The following is a 25058-nucleotide window of genomic DNA, read 5'->3' as shown; positions in this document are numbered from 1 at the left end:
CATATTTGATACTTTTTACACTTTTTTTAAAAAACAAATGGAAAAGCAAAATTGAAACCATGCTCTGGTTTGCAAAGTCTGCATACGTTACGAACACTTCTGAGCAGCTTTATTTTTTCTGTGCGAAACTGTAGACTACCTGGTTGTGATCCAAAAGAAGTCTTTAAAAGGATTCTCTGCATTTTAAAGTTAAACCTTTTTATTTTATCATTGGATACTGAAATAATTATACACGGAACAATTGTCCTATTAAGAGCTGATTCCTTTAATATTATTATGCAATGGTGTTCCTTTTGTATGGTGAAAATTAATTTTCTCGATACCGTTTACTTTACCTCCAATTTTTTCCTTCCCTCCTGTGCTACCTGCATTTTGTTGTGTTTGATAAAAATGGATGCAGAAGCCTGTAGTGATTGTTAGTGATTTTGCAAAGGGCTGGCCATGTGCCGATTTATTATACTCAACTTATTTCATTGAATTTTTTTTTTTTTTAATCAAATCCTTTCAGCAACCAAGATGTCTTTCAGAAATGTAGACAGATAGCAGAAGATGCATTTCTCTGCAGAGATTATTAGGTGCCCCCCCCCCCCCCGGCCCATTTTTTTGTGTGGCCAAGTTGAATTTTTTTTTTTTCCTCCAAGATTTCGTGTGCTTCTAACCCTTAATAACTGAGACGATTTTTCTTCTGAGGGTTTGTTTACTGTGTTTATACATAATGATGCAGAGCATCTACTGTGCTTACCATAAACACAACAAATGGTAAAATAACACTTCAGTTCACCATACAGCTTGAACGTTTATTCAGGTTATAGCTAAACGTTGCTTACAGAGCTCTCGGGAAGAGCAAAGCTGAGCGTGTGAGCACCAGACGGGGTGAGGGGAGGACGGAGCAGCTCTGCAGGCCTCGCGCCAGCCCCCGCCGCAGGCGGTGCTGGGGCTCCCGCCGCCGCTTCCCCGCGGCACCTTCCTGCGAGCTGAGGGCACGGAAACCCCAGACCCTGGGCCCACACCGAGCACGGACTGCCACCCTTCTGGAAGAGGTGAATACGACCTTTTGCAAGCAAGGCTGTAGTCATCCTGCGTGCGTGCGTGCGTGTGTATTTTCTGTGTGGTTTTTCTGCAGAGCAGTCTGGTTTTAAACATCTCCAGCTAGGCAAAGCGATACGGCGCGAAGCAGCCCCCTTCGTTCTGTGGCCCTGGACTCTCTCTCTCAGCAGTAGCTCTTAGTTCAGCGTCACTTTTAGTTTAGACTACTGAGATATAATACTGCAACGTGTGACGAAAAACGAACTTTTTGGAGCATAGTGAGACATCTTGCACAACTCGCAAAACAGTGCGAGGGTCGTAGTTACATCTACCTCTCTGTTTCCCTGCTGGGTTTTGTCTTGGTTTTCTGAGTAGTGTTTTCCTGTGTGTGTGTGGGGAGGGGAGGAACGGGGAGGGGGAGGGAGAAAGTGGGAGGCAAACCTTGAAACCTGGGTCTCAGGCGCTGGGGGCAGAGCCAGTGCTGACCAGCTGTGTTGTCATACTGAAAAAGCCATTGTTTTTAATTCCTGCCTAGTAATGAAATGTTTGATTTTAAAAAAAGAAAAAAAAAAAAAACCTTCCTGCTGGAAAGAAAGTTGTATTTTTAAAAAAAAAAAAAAAAAAACCCTCTCTTGGCTCTAAGAGTGTCAGCTGTATGAGTTGTGAGCATATCGTGACATGCTGATCAGATCTAAGTCAATAAATTTTTCTCTCTCGGGACTCCATCTTGTATTTTTACTTTAAAAAGGTCTTAATGTCGTGTCGCGTCATGTGTGCACGCTCCTGCGTAGCAAGATTAGTCTCTTGCCAACTTAAAAAAATTTACCGTGTGAAATGCGCTCAAAGTCCTGTTGCAGGCTATTTCAGTGGCACAGGGCAATTTCTGCTGTTAGGTTCAGTCCGTTCCAGGTGTCTGTCTCTTTTCTTCCCCCATCTGACATCCGAGCCTGGTGTGAGCTTGGCATCGAAGCAGCGCACACAGCCCATTTGGCATACGAACACCTGACTTTCTAGCTGATTGTGAATTGGCTGCTTCTAAAAGAAGCTGCAGACTAATGGCCATAGCTGTAAGAACGGTGATCGCAGTGAACTGGGGGCAAGCGAGGGTAAAAACGGGTGTCTGAGACTCGGGCACGTTATGTGCTTTAGTTCCTGCGCTCTCAAAGTAAAACAAGCAAAAAAAAAGCTTGCTTATTAATATCTCTCTATAGGTAGAATCCATTAGTACTTAAAATCTCCTTAAATCCTTAAATTTTCTATGTGGAATAAGAAAATAGGTCTTTTACGGTTGGTTGTCCTTCCTGGTGTCAGTCTATTTTTGTACTGAGTTAGCCAGTTGGTTTGATGAAGATTTCCTCATGAGCCTAGAGAATGATATATCTGGAACTTCAAAGATAGCTAGTGCTAACATCTGATGCAGCAGAATAAATACTGCTCAAATTTTTATTTAAGGAAGAAAAAGCTAACACGAAATCAAATACAAATAAATAACAAAGTGGTAGAATGAAAAAAATGTATGAGGACAAGTCACTGAGGAGTTCAAATCACCTATTAAGGGCTGTGCTTGACAGCACCTGTCAGAGGCGAAGGATCTGGCAGCAAGGAATAGATGGAGGCTCTTTGAAGAGAAATTACCCCACAAGGGAGTGACGCCACAAAGAGTTGAGAGACTGGCAAACAGTGACCGAGTCTGTGAGCCAATTAAAATTACAAGAGTAATCTGAAAAACCTCTTTCAGTGGAAGAAGAAAGGAGTCCAGTCTCCTTAGTTTGCCCAAAGGAAAGTAAAATACAGATCTAGTATGTACGAGTACTCTCTGGGTACTGAGTCATGAATTCTGGTCTGGAGGAAAAGGTTTAAGACTCAGTGGTTCGGTGCAGAACGTAGCTGAGTTCAGAATGAGCCAAGTTCCCTCCGTTTAGGGGAGAGCCCTGACTTGGGTATGGGATGAGTCCTCCATCCCTTCAGTCTGGAAGTCAAAACTGTTAAATGTTTTACCAGGGAGCTGAAATAGAAGTAGGCACTGTTTAGCCTAATTGCTATGGGAGGTTGTGGCCTACATTATGCAGGTAATTAGAGTATGCAGGTAATTAGAGTAGATGGTTGTCATGATCCTTTCTGGCCTGAAAGTCTAGAGAACTTAACAACTTTATTAGTAGCCAGATGGCCAATTCTTTTGTAGGCTTTGACTTCCCAACACAACATGTCTGCTCTGGGGCTTACAAAGCCCTTGATCCTGCAAGAGATAGCCACAAATTCAAAAACAATTTTTAAGACTACTCAGTAGTTCTTACATTGAGAATAGCTATTAAAATGGCTTCATTCATTATCTAAACACATATTACAGGAATTGCATAGTGAATTGGACTTCAGATCCGGATCTGAACCATTATTCTCTTACCAAAAGCAGCCAGTACAAGTGCCTCAGGGAAAGTTGGAAGGATCCCTGGAGTGGACAAGCATGAAATAACCTGCCTATATATAGGAATTTTCTTCCTAACCTTTCCATCAGAGGCTGCCTTACGTCTGACACATTGAAATTTATATCCCTGCTTTGTTTTCTTTTTATTTAGCTTCTTCAGTGCCCCTGTTTTGTTTTGTAGCCCTGATGCATTTTTGAGCTCAGGGAGCTTAACGAGTCCAGCAGGCTACTTGTAAGCATTTTTCAAAGTCTACTCGGTCTCAAAAAAGCCTCATTAGTTATGAATGTCCTATCTTTGTTGCACTGGTGGTTCCTTCCCTCCTGCCTTATGAGAGAAGTTTTTAAAAAAAAAAATCCCTGCCTTATTTCTCTCTACCTTTGCTGGGTTTGTATAACTCTGTCAAGTCTGCAATGATTGAGGATTTCTCTGAACTAATCTAAATTAACTGTTTAAATTCCTGCTCTTGTTATTGTGTGTTCATGACCTGCATCATAAGCCCCCTGTTGCTTACGCTTTTTGTTATAATATTCAGAGAGTTGATTGTCCTATCAGTATAACTTATTTAATTACAGCTTGATGGGGAGGGATTAAACTTATTAAGGGATTTACATCAGCGGTGTCCTGACTCCAGTGAAATGTAGATAAATCAAATGGTAAATATGTCAGCAGATACAGCAAGAATCTACTGCCAAAACATTCAAGTAAGCCATAGATTGAGGATGTGAATAAACTACGTATATTGCTATGCAAAAGGTTCCTGACCAATTTTCTGGTTTGCATGCATGTCTCGCAGGCACTCTGTTGTTTAAGGCAGCATTATCTATGCTGTATGTGGCAAGGCAGGCAGCACTGCAAACAGGAGCGTGTTAAAGGTAGATATCGCAAGGTCAGAAGTACCAATTGCACTAATTAGTGCAATCCTGACTAAGAACAGTTGCATGACTTTATTTTTAATGACCACAAGGATTATGGGAATTTAGATAGAACAATAATCTATTTTTATCTTGTATTTTGTAAGCTCAGAAGATGAGTCAGGAGTAAGCCGTATAGTTAGTAAGGCAAGAGCTGCAGCGAAATGAACAAAACTGCAGGAACAAAAAGTTCCTTGCTCTGCAGCGCAGTGGGAAACTAGGAAGCCTCCAGGTTATGACAACAACCCTTACCTGATATCAGAAGGATGTGTTATGATGACAAGGTAACATACAAGTGTGACACCCACCTAAGAAATTCAGTAAAATAACAGATTTTTTTTTCTTTTTTAACACTTCAGTGTCTGTAAATCACGAGGGAGAGAAAATATATCTTGCTAACAGTTAACTATACTTATTCCTTCTAATTGAGGCATCATCTGCTATTGAAGCTTAAGAATGCAATGGTTTAAGAAACAACAACAACAGTAAAAAATGGGAGAGTAGAGAACTGCTGCTTGATGGGTCTTCCTGTATGTCATAAACTAGCAAAAGGGCCCTGAAGCTAATGTTGGGACTTGTTCAGGGATTCTTTCAAGATAGTTCATTGTTGTAAGGAATCACAGAGGCCTAATCTGTATGTTGGCCAATTATGTTGTAATTCCTGTAAATAGCACTAAATGAGCGAGCGAGGGCTCTGAGGGCGGCAGCACATAGCGGTTCCATGAACTACAGACTGAAACTAAACCAGAGCAGCCGCAGCCGACAAGGCTCCTGCGCCTGACCCTGAGGACCCCTAGCTTGTGATACAGCTGAGAATCCGCTCCTGGCTCTTGGCAATGTGTCCTATTGCTTGGGGTGCTTGGGGTGGCTTTAATTTTGATTCTTGTTGTATTGTAATCATTACGATCGCAAGAGTGACATCGTGATTTGGTGAAGGGATTAAATGCTGTTAATCCAAAATGCTTTATTTAACACCCATATCTCCCTGAATCAAATTAACACCAAGATTCAAGATAGTACAAGGATTCTTTTTTCCCAGAAAGACTATGGTCTTCAAATCAAAAAAAAAAAAGTCTTTGAAATGGGACCCTACATTTTTAGATCACTGCTGTTAAGGTATTCCTCAGAGACAAAGTGGTGTATCAGTTTTTTCCTATTGTTGTGATTAATAATTACCTGTTGTGATTAATAATCACCTATTATTGTGATTAATAATTGATACATAGGCCTTCATTAACAGGTATTAATAACATGCGTGCAGTAGTCTTGGGTATGTATTTGTATAAGGAGTAGGGGTTGATTTACATGTTTATGCAAAATATATGTTCACTGCATAGAAAGACTTCACACTGAGATTTGCGTATTCTCTTATCTGCCTTCCATGCTCACTTACTGCTAATACTTAAATCAAACATAGGCGATGATACCTCCCTTTTGCCAGAAAAACATCGGCATTTTTGAAAAGCTGAGGACAGACAAAAGCTCAGCAGTAGGAAAGTCAAAGCAACTTTGCACTTCTTGAGAGATGGGAAGGCAGACTTAGGGTGTTTCAATAGTCATTAAATCCCATTCAGAAAAGGGTGGAGATTGAAAGGGGCGTCTCTGCAAATGCAGTCTAGCAAGAACATGCACTAGGTTAAGTGGGTAGGCCCAGCACCCACAGTTTGTCGAATTAATACCTCTCCCTTGAAAAGATGTCTTCTCGATTGGATAAGAAAAGTAAATGTGATTTTTTTTTTTACTACCTCTTTATAAAACCTTTAGAAAACTTTTTTCATTTAATTTGCTTTTATTGCCCACTTGACAAAAGCTGCATGTGTTTCCGGAATGACTGGATGACGTCAGGGCACTGTCTCCTCGGAGATGTGATGATTCAAAACACCGGAGCGCTCCGGTAGATCCCGGCGTTCCAGTACATTTTTGCAGGGGGGTGAAAGGATAACGAAGGGCACCCCCACTGTGCGATGTGCGCTGGCAGAATAATTTGTAGCCCACGCATTGGTGTGGCAAAATACTTGCTGATGATGAATCTTAGCCAGAAAAATGGGATGAATCCCAGTATCCTAGAGGAATTTATAAGAATGATTTACATTTTAATCCCTTGTTAGATTTTATAGCTTTTTTAGATGAGACTTAGGCCAGGATCTTTCCTACATCAGAACGCAGTGTTAATATCAGAAAAAGCTAAACTGGGTCTGATTTGAATCGTGCTGCTCTTTCCTCGGCATGTGATAAGTCAAGCAAATCCCTACAGAACCAAAAACTGGGTGATTTAACGTTTCGATAGCTATTTCATGCCCAAGATCCTGTTTTCCATTTAAAATAGGCAGCTTAGGAGCACACGGAAAATGAAGTTGCAGGTGCAGGATAAGGTGAAGGCTTCAGCTGTGCGGAAGGTCGGGGTCTGGGTCTGCCTGCTGCCCGTTGCCTGTGCTTTGTGCTCCGAACAAAGAGTTGCCCCAAAAGTCACTGGTGAGGCTGGTCGGTGGGAGGATCTTGACTGTTGGCAAGGTCTGCAGTTCTTTTAAGATGCTAATTGCCTCCACTGAGTGCATGTAAATGTCAGATCCTTCGGGAAATTACCTACCCTATCTGCGGAGAAACCTGCTATTTCTATCCATTTTCCATTTGAAGGTTGGGGAATGTCTCTGAGATGAAAGCCAGTAGCCACCAGCTGCACCTGGATCCTCTAGTCCCTTACTAGACAGTGCAGAATAGCGGTGTGGCCCAGGCTGCGGTGGTCCTGCGGGAGCTCTGCTACCTCAGTGCTCCGGGGTACTGAATACCCTTCTTCCAACCTGTATCGTCAGTGGAAGTTTCTGGTGTTGAACTATTAAGAGTCCTTCACCCCCTCTAAAAAGGTATAAATAAGAGGATTATGACATCTATGCTGAGATTTTGAACTAGACACGCTCCTTATTTCAAAAGGCAGGTCAGACTCGGACTAGTTTTCTCCAGTGATGCAGCAGGCTACTATGTTACGTTCACCTGATCTATGGTAGTTGTCAGGTATTTGCTGAACTGACTCTCGGCTGAATTTATTACAGAGGCCCAGGCTTGTGTGGTGCTAGCTCAGCATCTACAGTGCTTGTTGTGATAATCCAGATGGAAATTTCTCAGACCAATAGCTATGAGACTTTGAGCTTGGGCTCAAGGGATCACTGAGAGGTTTTACAACAAATGTTGCAGCTAAATAGCCAGCCAGAAGCTGCTCTCTCGTTAGCCTCATTTTGTGCCCATCCATGTGCTTTCCCAGAGCTGAGGCACAACTCTGCTGACAGAAACCTCACTGGGTTTTTAGCTAGTAATGGCTCAGGCTTAAGCATCACGTAAGGAGAAAGCTCACTTGCTTATCTCAAGACTGCACCACGTAATGCAGAAAGTAAGGAGATGGGAGGGTACTTCTCTTCAGTCATCTCACTTAGCTACAAGAAAGCCCTAGAAGGATGCTTAGCAATTTCAATTTGCTTTAATGTTTGCCAACAACAAAAGAGGAAAGAGGAGGGAGTAAGTGCATGTGTGGTAAAACTAAAAAGAAAAGTGGCATATTCAGCTTTTCAGTTTAAGGTGATGAGTAAACGTGTTGTGAGAGATGCATTGCATTTTTGCACTCTACTGGAAAGTCTTTTTTTTTTTTTTTCTTCCCGTGCTTTATAAGAGCATAATTTGTGTGTGTGTGTTTGTTTTTAAGTCAGTAGGATTCTAGGAGTAGCGTTACCTATGTATAGAGTAAATGTTAGGGCTAGCAAACCTGTTCAGATTTCATTCCTGGTTTACGTTGTGTCATGACTTTCTCGACAGGAGATGTTTCGGGGGGAATGAATTTAAAAGCTGACCTCCGTGGCTGCAGTTGGGACGCCTGGTGGCTGAGCTTGGGTGAGATGCCCTCTGGAAGAGTATTGCTTAGACACAGCTGGTCTCAGAGAAGATTCAAACACAGTAGCTCAAAGTAAGCTGCAGTGCACCTCACTGGCTAGCGTTTGAAAACCAGTCTGCAACCAATCAGTTCCTTGCAGCATGTGCAGCCAGTGAAAAGCACTCTCTGAGGCTGGCTGCTCTCATCATGCCTTTTCTATCTGCAGTACAGGTAACCCCCCAAACTCCCCTCTGGCCGGAGGTCCTGAAGGCTCTAATTCATGGTCTTCATCTGACTTATCTGCAGCAGAGGAAGAGTTTACCAGCCTGTATGCTGGTGGTGATCATGTTAAAAAGCTGTAAATAGGCAGTATGCCTCCAAATGTGGCAGTCAGTGTGTGGCACATTAACTGGAATGGGCATTAATCAATATTAATACTGATCTGTCTTAATGCACCAAGCCAAGAATTGAGGAGTCAGAGGGCTGGCTAACGGCCCCCGTCAGATCTAACTGCACAGGCCAAAGCCATTACCACCGCAGAGCTAGAGGAGGGTAAATTTCTCCACTGTCCTAATTAAATCCAGGTGGGATCGTGAACCAACACCTTGATGCAATGGTTTTAACCACTTTAGCACCTGACTCAGCTCAGGTTTAGGCAACCTGATGAATAAAGGGCCAGTAGTCTTGTTTGTAGCAATGCTCCCATCATCATTACCACTAGGGGAGTTTTGCCAAAATTAGGAGAAGAAGAAAATTGCAGAGAAGAAAAAACAAACAGGCTATAGGGCAAGGTTGTGGTGAGCTCGCTGCTGAAGACTAGTAAGGTTATGGCACAGTAGTCGGTACTTGCCTTTATGGGTTGCCCATCCAGCAGCAAATTAAACTCTCTGGCCTGCCCTCTTGAACTGTTGCTTGCTAGGGGACCCATGGTGTTTGTATTACGATGCGTCTCATGCTGCCTTTTCCTGTTTTCTGATATATACACCTTACTCTTAACTTGTTCTTTCCATAGATCCTAAGAAAAATAATTATTGGATTGAGGCGGTCAATTTGAATGTCAAAGATAGGAAACACCTTTGTAGAAGTTATGATGTACAAGCTTACAACGGTTTAGTTAAAACTATTTCAAGTGTGTGGAAACACTCTCATTTTGCACTGGACTTATGGTCCAGTGTTCCTACTAAGTCTCCAAATGTACTGGCTGTACTGTGATAAGATGTGTATCTTTACTCGAAATGGTGCTATCGTGCAGCTCTGCATGGAGACCAGTTTGGCCCTCTTCTCTCCTACAAGTGTTAGTGCAGAAGTAACACCAAGAGTTAAGAGTTATTATAATGGTATAATAACCTGCTCGGACAAATTACGTCAAGCTTTGAAAAAGGCTTAGTATAAGGAAACAGGGATGCTCTCTTTCTTGCTTTTAGTGAGAATCTGAACATCACCTTAAGAAAATCAGGTCATCTACTCCTTGGACCAATATTCCTGGGGGTGTCTTTTCACAGCTCTGACGCGCTGTATTAACAGGACATTCATCCCTGTTAGTGTATGCCTCCCATCCTGCTGACCAGGGCGTACTGATAGGTACTGTGGATGAAGCATCCTTATGTAAATGTGCTTGTGTTGCAGACATTGAGACTTTCATGACATAACAGATCCTGTATTAAAGACGAAAGCAGCTTTATCCTAAGTATTATTGCTAATGTGTACAGACCTAAATATGAGGAGATGCACCGCTGCTACGTGAAATGTTATGCTGTATTAATACGTTTTCAATTTACAAAACCCATCTATTAATTGGTTTATAGAAAACAATGACATCTTTGGGCCTGAAGATTTTGTAGCTTAATAGCTATGATGTTAAAAAGTCAATATTAGATAACTGTAAGATGTACATTAAGCAACATATTTTGACCTTGACTACTCAGACCTCAATTACCCAACCCTTCCGGTTATTATAAAAGGGGTCAGGTCCTCTGATGTCTGTCTACTAATTAAAAATGAAAATGCTCCCAATTTACCTGAAACCTCGAAACATATTTAATATCCCTACAGAGAGTCAGAGACCAAAAACAAGGAAAGGGGTGAAAAAAGGGAAATGAAAGGCCCAGTTCATCAGGGGGCTATTGATTTTGTCACTGAAATCCTGGAGACCACTTCATTATTTAAAGCAGCACGTGAAGCCTGGCCGTCAGAGCGCTGGCCTGGCACTGGCAGAGACTTGGAAGCCGTGCCCCCCTGGCTACCGAGGGACTTTGCCTCCCTGTACTTTGATTTTCTGCTCTGAATAATGCTGACAATTGTATAGATCTGCTGGGGACTAATTTCATATATGCAAGTATCTTGCTACATCAAGGGCTCCGTTCTTTATTGTTTGTCTAAACGCTTTCTATATATTTTTTGTTTACTTGCGTTTCTGCTCGCTATAGACTTGTCTAATGCACTGTCCCCGTTTAAGGGCGTAACCACATCAACCTTTCTGTTCTGCTTTAGGCTCTTTATAAAATTATGGATCCAAGCTCTTCATTACTGCCCTTCTTCTGTAGATTACTGTCCCTGCACGTGAAATGCCTTAAGGGACTGCGCGAACACTCATCTTTTTCAGTAAAAAAAAAAATATAGGTTGAAGTTCAGTGAAGAAACCAGCCGATCTGAGAGTTGATTCAGTTCATTAAGCTAACAAAAACCTTATGCCCACCCAAACCAGAACTAACAGTTTTCTGCCAGCCCAATAAGCTGAAATAGCTTGTGGAGGGAATGGACGAACACTAGAGACAGCAGGAGAGAAAGGGCAGGAGTCTGCCGAGACGCGGGCAGGAGGCAGGACTGAGCTGTCAGGTGGGTCCAGCCCGCAGGGAGGACGCAGCCTGCAGCCAGCGCCGCCTGAGCCCCAGAACTGCTCGGGGGTGAGGGCCCTCGCTCTTTATGCTGCAGTAACTCAGTTCCTGATGACTACATACCCTGAACTACTGTCCCATTTAAGTAACGTCTACAGGGAAATTGTAGAGGTTAGGTGACAGGTCAGTGTGTCCGGTTGGATGTGACCAATGTGACTTTCATCTCAGAAACACAGGACCAAGGACGCAATCTAAAGTGGGATTTAAACTTACTTGGGGTCCTAAACCTTAGAGTAGATCTTCTAGGCTTCCTCTCTCCCTGTAGTAAGTCCCATGGTACCATATGCTGTGTGTCCTCAAATCCTAGATATTGATACCTTATGCTCGCTCTACATCTCAAGTCGCGATGCTTTCATTATCAATACTGCAGTACACCAGTGCTAAGGTTGCAGTATCGGTCTGGCTATGGTCTTGCTACCCGTGGAAACGTCTCCTTCAGAGGGCTGGAGAGGACTTTATATTTCAGTGCGGTTAGTTTTTTAAACTTTCTTTAACCTTTTTATCTTCTTGAGTGCTATCTGGTGTTCCCTAAGCAGAGGCAAATTTCTCCATAGGGATAAGTAGGAATTTTACCATCTCTATGTAGAAACATGCTTCCTTTCTGTTCCGTAACGTCCTCTGGTGTGCCTTCTATACCAGCCACGAGTACTAGCGAACATGGCTATTTTTCACATGCTGCAGACAGCTAAAGCAGAAATTTTCAGCTGCGTTTTTCATTTCAAGAGTCGGACCTTTCAGGCTAAGCTGTCAATGTGAGCTAGCAGGCGACCAGATTGCCTGGCTCCCTAGAAGCTGCGCAGAATGCAGTGATCTGTACCACTGAGAAGCTCCCAGCAAATGGTCATGCTCTGACTGAAGTCATTGAATTAAAGCTGAGGGTTTAGTGCAGTGCAGCCCAGCACATCTTAGGCAGAAGAATTTTGAGGCCCTCCTTGTTAATTAGGAATCATATCCCAACCTTGTAGTGTGTTTTTCCGTTAAAAACATTAGGAAAAGACTGTGGGGAAAAGAAATGTATTTTATGAGACCAATAATAAAAGATACTGCCTCTTCCTACAATCTTATTCAGCTTATATCCTTGTAGTGACAATGACCTATAGAGAGCTAAGAAGCCATTTTTAGCTTCTCTAACACAATATACAGAAGCAAAGCATGAAACTCCCAGGAAGTGTGCTGCAGGGTATGTCTAGGCTGAACATGTGCGGAAGTCACTGAGTGGCAATTTTTGTTAGATACATTAATGTAAGAGAAATAAGAAATTATAGTGATTTGTATCCACTGAAGTTCAGGACAGAGCTCAAACCTCAGTTTGAATTGTGCCTCAGTCCTGTGTTTCTGAGGTGAGTTACTAGTGACATCCAACTGGACACACTAACTTGTCACTTAACCTCCATAAACAACATTTGTACATTGATGCTTGAGATAACTAAGATCCTTACTGCTGTGGCCCTTTCACAGTAGCATTACTCTCTTCTGTCCTATATACATACAGCTGTAGACCTTCCTGGGTCTCTCTGTTAGCATAGATAAAAGCACACTCCTGCTATTAAAAGCGCTTAAATGGCACCGGGGGTCAATGTTTGATAGAGATTCAATGCTTCAGAGCCCTCAGAAAACAAATGGACTTCCTTACCTCTGACCTCTATGCCAGTGCTAATGCTATAAGTACAAATGCACCATACTAGCATTCTCCTGAACAGCAAGATGCCTTAAAATAACTATTTGGTCTGTCTGGAGTTAGCCGGGCCAAAGAACAGGCTTTTTCTTTTCTTTTTGCCTACAATTTTTCATCAATGTGTGACTTAACGGGAAACTGCTCTTAAGACTAAATAGCTAGATTCAGTTGTAATGGGATATCTCTGAAATTATGACGGATACTTCATGTCTGCAAGGCATTGGAAGTGTGGTGTATCTGTATATGGCATTTTAAATGATGAAACGTATAGACAAAAATATCTTCTCCATCCACTATACCATATTAGCAATTAACAATGAAATATACCATAGGGGTGTGTGCTATCCTAAAACCAAAATAATTTTGATGTTGAAATGATCGTGTTAAGTTATAATATTCCACAATGCTTATCCAGGACATGAAAAGGATTCAACCCTGTAGTGACAACATAGGGAAATTATCTTTAAAACATTAAAATACCTTTTTAGTATTGTACTACATTTCATTACCATAAAGCAGGAGGCTATCTGGGAGTCTTAATGTTGCATTTCCATCCCACACATTAGGGATGGGAGAAACATTCCCAGTTTCCTAAGAAAATAACATTTTTGTTGTTGATCCATCTGTTGTTCCCCTGCCCGATAGCTGTGAGACCTGTTGGCCAGATTCAGCTACATTTAAATCAGGGAGAAGTCTTAAATACAGTACTAAGAGGGTTTGTGTGTGTAAAAACTGGTAGCTGCACGGAGGACAGACTGCCTAGCTTATGACCCCCATGAGAAAAAAAAATAGGCAGAATTCAGACATTTTATATAATTTGGTCAGCTGGCCAGTCTATGGCTGGCTGCACAGTGACCGCTGCCTGGGCCGTCTTTGCCCCAGGGGCATTTCAGGAGAGTGTGAAACCAAGCTAAGATTAAGCAGTGGGAAGCAGGGCTTAGGAGAGGTCTAATCTGCCCGAGTCCAATATTGGTTAGCTGCACTGCTTGTAGAACAACTTAATAAAGTCTAAGATCACCTCCTACACTTCCTTGGGGAATAATCTTGTCTCGTGCAATAAATTACCGTGGGATAAATGTATGAAAATTTTATTAATGAAAGTGTCTCGCTCTTTTATACTGCAGCCCATCGAAAGGTCAAAATCTTGATCGTTACCTGCCTGCTGTGAAGCCGGTAGCTGTGCTCGTTCTATTTCGGAGAGGGGGAAGCGACACACAGCCGCTGAGCTCCCTTGCCCACGGCTACGCAGGAAAAACAGCAGGGTTTCAGTAAAAACAAGCCTCAGAATTTGATACAGCAGCATGTGGATAACACTGACATTCCTGTTGTCCTGATTTAAAGGAAAGAAGGGACTTATTTAAATCTGAAGCTGGATGATGTATTCTGCCTTTAGTCTACTGAAAAAACATCTGGTGCCTGGAAGCAGCAAATATGTTGCTTGTTAAACCAAGCAGGCAATTCTGTTATTCTTGTAGCAGTGAAGTTTATGGAAACCCCAAGCCCTGATATAGGATAGCCCCATTTCCCTGAAAGTTTTCGGTTACTGACTTAAAGTGATTTTTATAGATTATGGCACTTTTACTGTTGTCACCACAATACAGAGCTAGTTACTAAAATAAGCCTGTGCTAGCTACTCAGGCTGAAGTCAGAGATGAGGCATCTATCGACTTGAATAGAGCTGAGACCTTGTGTTAATACCTTAGTACATTTTTAGGTTAAGAGCAGGAGATCTGCTCCTTAGGACGTAGGGCCGTGTCAAACCCTGTTCTTCCCAACCTTACCCACTCCCACCTTGCTTGCAATGCTGGTCCTCACACATCTTTGCCTACTGGCCGTATTTGGGGTCCTTCAGAGGCCAGTATCTCTCCTTAGACTGGGTCTTGGTAGAAGGCTGTAAAGTCGGTAGAGCAGGTTGAGATCGAAAGGCCAGATCCGAAAAACTGGCGCTGAGCCTAAAGCGGCTCTGTGCTAGGCTTTCTGTGAGTAAGATGAGTGGGTGGGATAAATCTCCCTGCTGGGCAGAGGTATCTGGTGTGGCAGGCACCAAGCTCAGACAAGGTAGGTTGAAATCCCCTTTCCTTTTAGAAAGGACAGGAGAAGAGGAAGGGAAATGGGGCTGTTTCAAGAGGGATAAAAAGAGATAGCAGAGCAGTTTTCTTATCTCTAGGCCATTCATAATTTCAAGCTTATGCTCTCATTGTCAGGACTGCAAGGCCTGAATTACATACACAGATTATTAAAACAAATCTTTGCAGACGAGGGAAGGGATCCGCTAATACTGTGTTGGAAATTGTAGCCAGTGATGTCTATTTTTTTAACTATACCAGCTTCAATGCATGATACAGTGTTGGAAAGAATGGAATTTTGCTTATTTTAAAATAAACCTCTAATATTTGTTCTGATCACTGTGCACAGAACGCGTCCTTTCATCGACGTTTGTTTTGGGCATGGCTAGTAGAAAAAGCGTCAGAAGGAAAGATAAAATGTTTTCCTAACTGTTTCCTAATGGAAACAGCCTCGGATGTGCTATGATGTCAGTTGGAGGGTTGGACCACATGATCTCCAAAAATCCCTTCTGACCAAAATTATTCTACATCCCTGTCCTGGTCCCCTATTTAGAAGGAACTGCCACTTCTGATGGACCTGTGAGTACTATGCACTGTGCAGTCTTATGCTGGCGCTGCAGTTCTGTGGGGCATAATGATCTTAGCACTGTGGTTCCCAAAACCAGAGGGAGTGAGGGGTAAAATCAGGACAGGATGACCGTGTTCATAGCCAAAATACCTCACAGTAATAGTTGTCATCTCCATTATTGTCAAACTAATTCTGAATTGTTGCCCATCATACGCTGTTTAGCTTGAGGGAAGTGAAACGGTGTCTTTGCTTCTTTGGCAGAAATGATGGTAGTCAAGCCCTCTGAGGAGCCTTGCAGGATTGCAAAGGAAATGTCAAATAACATTTGGTCAAAGAGCATCTTGGAAATCCTCTGAGGAACAATCCTTGCTATAGTCACTTCATCTCCACTACGTACACAGAGAAACAGAGGGAGCCTTTTATTTAGGAAATACCAGCTTTCAGGCAAAGCTTGAGGACAAGTAGAGTGGAGGCTACATTTGGACTGAGACCTAAGATTTACAGAGTAAATATTCATTTTCAGGTTACTTCACTTAGATTTGGGAGGAACGGTAAGGTGGTAGACGGGACAATAGACTGAAATTCAGGATTAGCAAGCTCAATTTCTGGCCCAGCATTTAACTTGTTACGTGACACTAGGCAAGCTGTTTGCTCCTCCATGGCACTATCACTGCTCCCTCTTGAATCCAGCACAGTAAGAACCTCAGTGCAATCAGGTGCTCTAGTCCATACTACTTGTCTCAACATTTACACCCTTAGACAAAATCTAAGCATGTGTTTAGGCTCTCAGATAAATTAGGTTACATTACTGTGAGTGTTAAGCCTCTCAATGAACGAAACAATTTCCGTTTAGATGCCTAGCTAGAGTTAAAATCCCCAAAGAATTTTCTTTCTGTGTTTGTAGTTAGTGCACATATTATGTCTGAAGGAAAGCAAAGACAATCGTACACTGAAAAGGCAACAGCTAAGGGAAACTGAGTCCTCTGCGTTCTACCTTTCCCAGTTTCTTCCTTAATCAGTTTCTAGATGCCTCTATTGAGTTGCTGGTTCATTTAAATCCTGACCCCTCCCCGAAGCTCTGTATGAGCTCTTCTCGGATCCTCCACCTTGCCAAATGGAAATTTGGGAAACTTGGTGGAAACATCTCATATTAAAGGAGAAAACAGAAAAGTGCAAATCAGGCTCTCTCTAAAAAGTCAGCTAGGGATTTAGATAAAGAGGCCAACAGTGCTGAACGAGTTTAATATAATAGTCTTTTCTACAAAGCAATATGAAGCTGAATATACTGGATCTCTACATTAATATCAGAACTAGCCTAGATGCATGCAGTGTGGATAATTATTAGGTCTGTCTGGTCTATCATGCTGCTGGTGTGGAATTAGTATTGCACAAAGAGAATTAAATTTTTAAGAATCACATGCTTGGGGTGACTACCCCAAAATTGGGTTATCCTCTGAAGTCAAACTACTGACGTTACTGTAAGAGGCTTCACAGATTAGTGGTCATCCTCCATCTTGCAAAGTGTCCTTAAAATTGCGATCAAATGTGAACTTAGAAATTATGCTGATAGTCTGCACTAATTACTCTGTTTGCCTACAAGTAGATACAAATAATTTGCTACCTAAGCATTCTGTGTGCCTGGCTAAAAAAAAAAGGAGTCTCAGCAGGAGCTGGTGAGAAAACAGCTAATGGGAGCCCAGGTGCAAGCGGTACAGTCTGCTCAAGGACAGAACAACCCCTGTAGCTCCTGGCAGGAAGTTTAGAGATCCCATGGATTTTGCCATCTCCCTTGCTCTCTTCAGTGGGTTTGTAGTTGTGGCTGTGTGGCTCCCTGCAGCCAGAGGGAGAATCACCTTTTCTGTAGGCAGCAACTCTTGCAAAGATTTTATTTGTTGGGTCACTCTGAAGTAGTTCTAGGAGGTGGCATTGTAACTTCTGGTCGTTAAATGCTTCAGCCTATTCAAGCTTTGGAGTATCATTGATTGGCATAATAATCACCTCTAGCAGAGGACACCCTAACTAGCTGACCTCTCAGGACTTCAGAATTAGCAGATTGGAGAGAATAAGCTGGAGGGCATGGAGAAACTGAATTAGCAGATTCTCAGGACGGCAGCCAGTAAGGAACTTCATGCCCTCATGTGAGGTGAGGGATGAGCGCCACGCCTCAGGGGCTCAGGCGAGGCCGCTGCCTTCTCTGGGGTTAAACCATGTGGGTACTCACCTGAGGACAAGAAGGGAATGAGCTCTGCATGTATTTATTTGAACTAATACAGTTTGTGAATCAAATGATCTAATTAACTAAATGTGCATTTGACCACAAAAATGTTATTTTTAGCTAGCACTGCAAACCTGTATCAGGGTTGCTTCTTTATGTTGCTGAAACTGCATCTATTTCCTACAAAATTCCTCATGTTTCTAATTTAATCATCAGTAAACTGTGTGGCTGCTCTTGCTTTTTGAACTTCAGAGCCTGCTCTGTCTCTTCCTCCTTTGTCATGATGAGGGCTGTGCTGCCATCCAGAGGGACCTCGACAGGCTGGAGAGATGGGCAGAGGGGAACCTCGTGAAGTTCAGTAAAGGGAAGTGCATGGCCCTGCCCCTAGGGAGGAATAACCCCATGCACCAACACAGGCTGGGGACTGACCAGCTGGAAAGTAGCTCTGTGGAGAAAGTCATGGGAGTTCTGGTGAATAACAAGTTGACCATGAGCCAGCAATGTGCCCTTGCAGCAAAGGAGGTATGCTGGGCTGCACTGGGCAGAGCATTGCCAGCAGGTTGAGGGAGGTGATCCTTCCCCTCTGCTTAGACCTGGTGAGGCTGCACCTGGAGTGCTGGGTCTGGTGCTGGGCTCCCCAGTACAAGAAACCAACTCCAGCAAAGGGCTGCTTAGATGATGAAGGGACTGGAGTATCTCTCCTACGAGGAAAGGCTGAAGGAGCTGGGACTCTTCACCTGGAGAAGAGAAGACTTGAGGGGGATCTTGCCAACATGTATAAGTATCTGAAGGGAGGATGTTAAGACGATGAGGCCAGATTCTTTTCAGTGGTGCCCGGCAATAGGATGAGAGGCAACGGGCACAAACTGAAACACAGGAAGGTCCATCTGAACCTGAGGAAAAACGTCTTTATTGTGAGGGTGACAGAGCACTGGAACAGGTTGCCCAGAGGGGTTGTGGAGTCTTCATCCTTGGAGATATTCAAAAGCTGTCTGGACACAGTCCTGGGCAACGTGCTGTAGGTGACCCTGCTTGAGCAGATGATCTCCAGAGGTCCCTTCCAACCTCAACCATTCTGTGATTCTGTAAGCTTTTAAGAGAAATATAGACAAAACTAATCAGGTTCTTTGGAACAAGTTATAGCCAACACTATCGATACTAGTAGTTTTCTTTCTGTTTTCAAGCACAAATGGAGAGGATAATTGCAGATCAATTGGATCCACAAAATTTACATTCCAGTTCAGATTATGATTATAGATTTCTGAGGGTTCAAGTTGAGCTTGAGATGATACTGATACTAGAGAAAAGTGTACAAATAAAATAGTCTTGCATGTTGAGCATGTTTCTAGCTATATTCTGGATATCCCTGCAAATATATCACTACAATATAGTGGATATTGCTATTACTTCAGCCCCCTCCAAAACTGAGTAAGGTATTGAAACCGTATTTCACATTCGGAGGAGATTCTCAGCGGCCTTAGCTATTTGTTTGTTGCATATCACAGTAAGTGTTACCCTCTTTTAACTTCTCAGACTTGGGGATTGTGGGCTGTTGGAGGAGTCAGCAGTCACTACCCACACTGTTTCCTTTGTACTGTAGCAACTAACAATATCTAGCCCTACTGTGTAACATTGCTGCAACGTTGTGTACCATCCTCGGCTTCCCAAACAATGAGAAGGATCCAGAAAAAAAAAAAGATCAAAAGCTGCTGGGATGGCTCTCTCAGGTCGTCTTGGTTGTGGATGAGTATTTTGGAAGTGACAGATAGCAAGGGCAAAGAAGAATTACTGCTCGCATTTAAAGCAATTCTGCCAGGCCACAAAATAATCCTGATGAAAGAAAAGCTTCAGAAACATTTCCAGCACTGAGATCACTTAAATAGGGATAAACTCCAAAAAGAACAGGGGCATCTTTTTTTTTTTTTTTTTTTTTTTTTTGTGTGGTAACAATGTAAAACTATACTGCTCAGTAACTTTCAGAAAATATTACCCTGGGAATAGAAATCTCTTAAGTGTCTTGCACAAGCTGTTTGCTGAATGTTGCTGTGAACAATTACAGAATTATCTTCTGTGTTGCAATGTGCTACGTGCAGTCTCTCGTGGGAAAGAGCCTGGGTTGTAACAAGTAATAACTACAGTTTTTCTCAAGTTGACCTTTCATTGACTTTCACAAAGTAGCAGTCATATCCCATTTAAAAGTGCAAAAGACTACTGAGGCTGTTTGATCTTCGGGGTTCTTTAAGAAACGCCTTGATATGCACCACGAGGCCATATTCATTAACCATTACAGAATCACAGAATGGCCGAGGTTGGAAGGGACCTCTGGAGATCATGTAGTCCAACCCCCCCGCTCAAGCAGGGTCAGCTAGAGCGCTTTGCACAGGATCGCATCCAGGTGGGTTTTGAATATCTCCAGAGAAGGAGACTCCACAACCTCTCTGGGCAACCTGTGCCAGTGCTCTGTCACCCTCACAGTAAATAAGTTTTTCCTTATGTTCAGACGCAACTGCCTTTGTTTCAGTTTGTGCCTGTTGCCTCTTGTCCTGTCGCTGGGCACCACTGAAAATCGTTTGGCCTCATCCTCTTGACACCCTCCCTTCAACCGTTGATACCATTCATACCCAGAAGTGCTCCTGGGTTTCGGAGCAGGCAGTCAGGCTCAGAATGCAAGTCTCGAGTGTGCCCTGCAGCTGAGAACTGTGCCCAAGGCTTCATGACATGCACTGCAGACTGCTCACTCAGGACCCTGTGAGTACGCGGAGGCCTCTGGGGAGAAGCTTGCACAGCTGTGGTCCTAGCCTACAGACTGCTCCTTCCTGCCACATTTCAGTGCCAAAACACTACCATGCATAAAAATCTCAGCCACACAACGCTCACATTTACTATTGCAACACAGGCAGGAGGGAGGCTATCTAGAACATTGACACGCTACCAGTCAGAATATACCAAATTACCAGCCACATGAACAGATGGTTGTCACGAAAGATAAGCATATTTTCAGTCTTAGATGCCCATGAAAAACAGGAAGTTGGCATAATTTCAGCATGAGAACCTAGGACTTGCTTAGCAATGGTCTCAGCAGACAGTCTTTTGAAGTTTGATATCCAAGATGTTGCCCTTCCACATGACCCCCAGCAGGTTGGCAAGGTTACTGCCAGACTGAAGGATGAGAGGACACATGGAGGCACTCTCCAGAACAGACAGGGAGACAGCACTGGGGTTGCTCTACCTCCAGGAGCCTTCCACCCAGCAGAGGTCTTTTAGGCAACTGGGACTTTCAGCAGCCTGGGGCCTGCCACCCACCAGAAGATACTTAGGCAGCCAGCACCTTTTACCCATGGAACAAGTTTCACCAGTTTGAAGGCTTTCATCATCAGCACTGGAGGCTTTCAGGCAGGCACGTCATTCCAATGCTGATGTGTCTTACGGAGGACTTGGAGGAGATCTTCCCCAGGAACAACTGCTGATCTCTAAGACAACCTTTATCAAGTAATTGGCTCAGGAGCAGGAGCTGAGCACTGGTGAACCTCTTTCCATGTTTCTTGATAATCCTTAGCAGTGGGTTCAGGATGTGATATTACAACCAGGCACAGTTCTGAGATAATACTCTAGGAGCGTATGCAAGGATGCCAAGGACTGAGGTTGGTTTAGGATGATGTCTTAGGAACTGGCTGGTCCTAGCTCCAGACTTCACACAGCCATTCGTGATGTATTTAGCCTCTTTAGACAGCTCTGCTCTTTTTATAGGTGTCCTTCCTTTGTGAGACCATGCCATGCACAGACAGTTGAAGCATAGCCACCTGCCAATTGCAGTGAATATATCCCTATTAGTATTTTTACTTAAGCACTCTGAACGCCTTCCAGTTACTGATTGTGTAGTCCAGCCTTTCCAGGAAAGCCTGACAATAGATATTTTTTTTATTTGGATACAAAACCACCCTGTGCTGCAGTGACCCTTTTGACTTATTTTTTCCTGTGCTTTGTCATAGGCCTAGGGTAAATAATGCTACTGAACAGGCAATCCCCAGGATGGTGATATCAGCCCTGAATAGAGATCTTTCATGCAGTAGGTCCTGCATGAACCTGGTCCCAGATATTTCCAGGTAACTTTTGATATTTTCTACATGGTTGCATTTACCATGGGTCAGGATAATCCTCTCAGCTAAAATTATGTGCCTTTTCCTGTAACCTATTTGATTCATCTTCCAAAAATTAGTTCATGTTATGCCTTTCTCCATTAGTCTAAAGAGCCTGTAAGTACCAGGTATTTTCTCCACATGAAAGCACTTACTCACTGTAATCACCTGACTACATTTCACCTGACCTGATTTCAGTTTGGTTTTAGAATAATAGATAACATCTTAAAAAAACAGGTAGCTCAGTAAGCAGAGGAGCTAATGAAGCTTGTTTTCCTTTGGATTTGTAGTGCATGGTTAGATTCTCTGGTGTCTAGAGTGCACACATTAGTCAAAGATTTTCCTGCAACTGCATCAACATTAATGTGAGTCCATCCATAAGGATAATAATAATCCATGTGGATTCTCTGCTCTAATAACATAGTTGAACTCTTTAGGATCTTCCTTCTCTATCTGCTCAGTTATATTTTTGGAACGTGTAGGAAGGTAATTATTTTTAGGAGTAAGTTAATGGGGGAGGGATGGAGGGCTAGTAGAAACATACTTGTGATATGGTCACTTAAGTTCCATTTCCATAGGGAGCTAGACAAAAAAATCAGTTCTATGTGAAATAAAAACTGTTTGTTAAGTTCTAGGCAACTGGCATGTTCTCAATGGAAAATACTATTCCAGACGGTCACATTTGGACTGTCTTGTTTTTAAATTCTTTTTTTGGTATCATCATTGGGAAACTGGCATACCAGGATCCCTGCTAAGGCAATTCGAGTTACAGGTGCACAGCAGCTCCAAAATTCAAGTCTTTCCTGTGTAAAATCAAGCAAACAGTTTCTTGTAATTTGAGTTTAGGGACACCAAGATAGGGGAAAATCTACTATTCTTATGGGTGGCATGTATCCATAGTCACGGCTGTTAGAGAATTAATGAGTGCTGTGGTAATGAAAATGCCTGTGACAATAACACTGTATGCAGATCTGGTGAAAGCTGTACCTCAATATATTTGAAGAGACTGTAAGTAAAAAAAAATTCATGGAATAATATTTGAGATAAACAATTCTACAAAAGAAATCCCTAAATTTTTGTTTGTTTGTTTTTTGTTTTTAAACTGGACAGTTGAGGCCAGCAATATATTTATCTATTGTATTGTCTAATGCATCCTTTAGTCAAATATTTTGAGGTGTACTACCTATAAGCTTCACCGTGGAGGGTAAGTACATTACTTCCCCTTTAAAAGAGGGATAATTGAGGCACAGAGACCGAACTGTCTGTTTTCATGGACTGAGTTATAAGACAGCCCAGAAGGGAAATCACAAATTGTTATACTACATTTCTTACTTAGGGACAACAGCAGTTCTTTAGCTGTTGGTGAATTTAGGATTTAAGATTACTCAGGAATTTGACTTTTGAAGTTCTTTACACCTCAAAAAATGAGTATCTTAATCAGTTTAAAAAGCACCCTTAAAGATCAATTCAAACACCTTCTGTTCATAAGGTAAATAATATTCATTTTAAAAATTAGCAAATAAGTGAAGACATATATAGTAGATAGGGCTGTTAGTTTCACTCTAAGATAGAGAACTAAGTAATGACACACTTTCAAAATATTCAGCCAGGTATTTAAATATTCAGTTATAGAATACAAGCAATGGGTAGAGCAAATCTGGATTCAGTAAAATTTGTATGTTCCCCTCTCTGAATGCAAAAGTATGTCTTCTTTACTCTCCTCGGTCTCCTCCTCATTAATTCCCATGCAGTTAGCTCTTCTTTCAGTACTTGCAAAAACTTCCACTGCTGCCGCATTTGTTTTCACTCATGTGTTTTTTATTTTCCTAATTTTTCTAGTTTGTATTGGAAAACCATAAAGGTACAGCTGCTGCAACAAACTCCCCTTTTGAAGCTTGCCTGCTGCACGCATTTCTTTTGGAGTCTGAGATAGCTCTGAGTCCTAACACTTAAAAAAAAAAAAAAAAGAAAAGTATAGTATTTTTAATCACTATAATTACTGCTTCTGAATTTTGTTCCTTAGCTGTCCTGTCCACAGCTGTGTTGTGCAGAATTTCTTCAATGAACATGTTCTTGTTTCCTCCCAAACCAGCTCAGGAAAAATACTAGGAAATTTGACTCTCTGATACTTTTTTTCTGACATTTAATAACATGCCATGGATAAGTCCCTCGGCATTTTAGACTGTTCTTCTCATCTTTCATATGTGAGTGCGTTCAATGTGGATGTCTGGCCCAGATATCAAAATCAATATTCCTTCTGATTATATCTCAAATTTTCTGATTCTAGATACTGTAAACTGCAGTATCCCACAAACCCAGAGAACATTAGTCAAGAGTTTGGAAAGAAGTCTTGCATTCTGGAATTCAGGCCTAAAAGAAACAAAGTGACTGTTCTGAACTTTGTTTCACCAGATTAATTTATTCTACAATACAAGGTTTTTGTTTGTTTGTTTTTTAAATCCACAACCACCATGCTTCATTAATCTCTGCTTAACTAATGATCTGTTTAAATTCAGAAAGTTTGCCACACTGGGGATGTGTCTGAAGGAGGAGAGTACCGCTGTCTAATATCCCAGTATTTGTGTGTGTTTGTTAATCCTGAGACGTGAATTTTTACAACAAAGTCATCAACTAGAAAAACAGAGTTAAAGATGTTATGTCATCTATGTACAATGAACCTGGGTAAATGCAAGATTTCTGTGCACAAGAGCAAAAGAAAAAATGTAAGAAAAAAACAGAATATCCATAACTACGTGTCAGGACTTCAAATCCAATTTAATATTAAAAAAACAAAATACTCACGTGGAGAAGATGAACTAAAATAAAACACTGATGTCTCAATCATCCCAATATTTATAATTTCTCTTCTTGTCACTCAAAGGACTTATTAAGATCTTTCAGGTACTCAATTCCTCCTTTTTGGCTGGAAGACTCGGCACCTTTCTGAGGTCCAGAAACATGATTTTACATGTCTATCACCTCTTTGAAGAGACAAGACAGGATTTTCCTCAGATATTTTTCTAGTTATTTTTATAAAGTGTATTATTGTTCACTATAATCCTCTATGTTTACTTTCAGTACTTCCTACTGAGCTTCTTTTCTCTTCCTGAACATGTACTTCTAGGTAATTTTTTTTGCTTCATTACCAGAAAAGTTCTCAGAAACGTAGTTTAATTTGCTATAGTATTTTAAAAAACTAGGCTGCTATTAAATATTATCTATATAGATATACTTGGCTGGACTCCCACAGCAAAGTGTTAGGCATTTATTGTTAGTTATTTCCATGCA

The 25058-nt window shown here is 42.0% G+C and overlaps 1 protein-coding gene across 1 annotated transcript in view; it reads left to right on the top strand.

Moving 5' to 3' along the window:
* Positions 1–771: 771 nt before the first annotated feature.
* The window catches only part of NEK2 (NIMA related kinase 2), a 35377-nt gene continuing 11090 nt past the window's right edge, over positions 772–25058 (top strand). Inside the window, exon 1 of the mRNA XM_068939781.1 lies at positions 772–1040. The gene's annotated coding sequence lies outside the window, so the exon portion shown is untranslated. The remainder of the gene's footprint in view (positions 1041–25058) is intronic.

This window comes from Struthio camelus, chromosome 3 (genome assembly GCF_040807025.1).
Source record: "Struthio camelus isolate bStrCam1 chromosome 3, bStrCam1.hap1, whole genome shotgun sequence".
Taxonomy (NCBI): Eukaryota; Metazoa; Chordata; class Aves; order Struthioniformes; family Struthionidae; genus Struthio; species Struthio camelus.
This window is presented reverse-complemented; position numbering and strand designations above follow the sequence as displayed.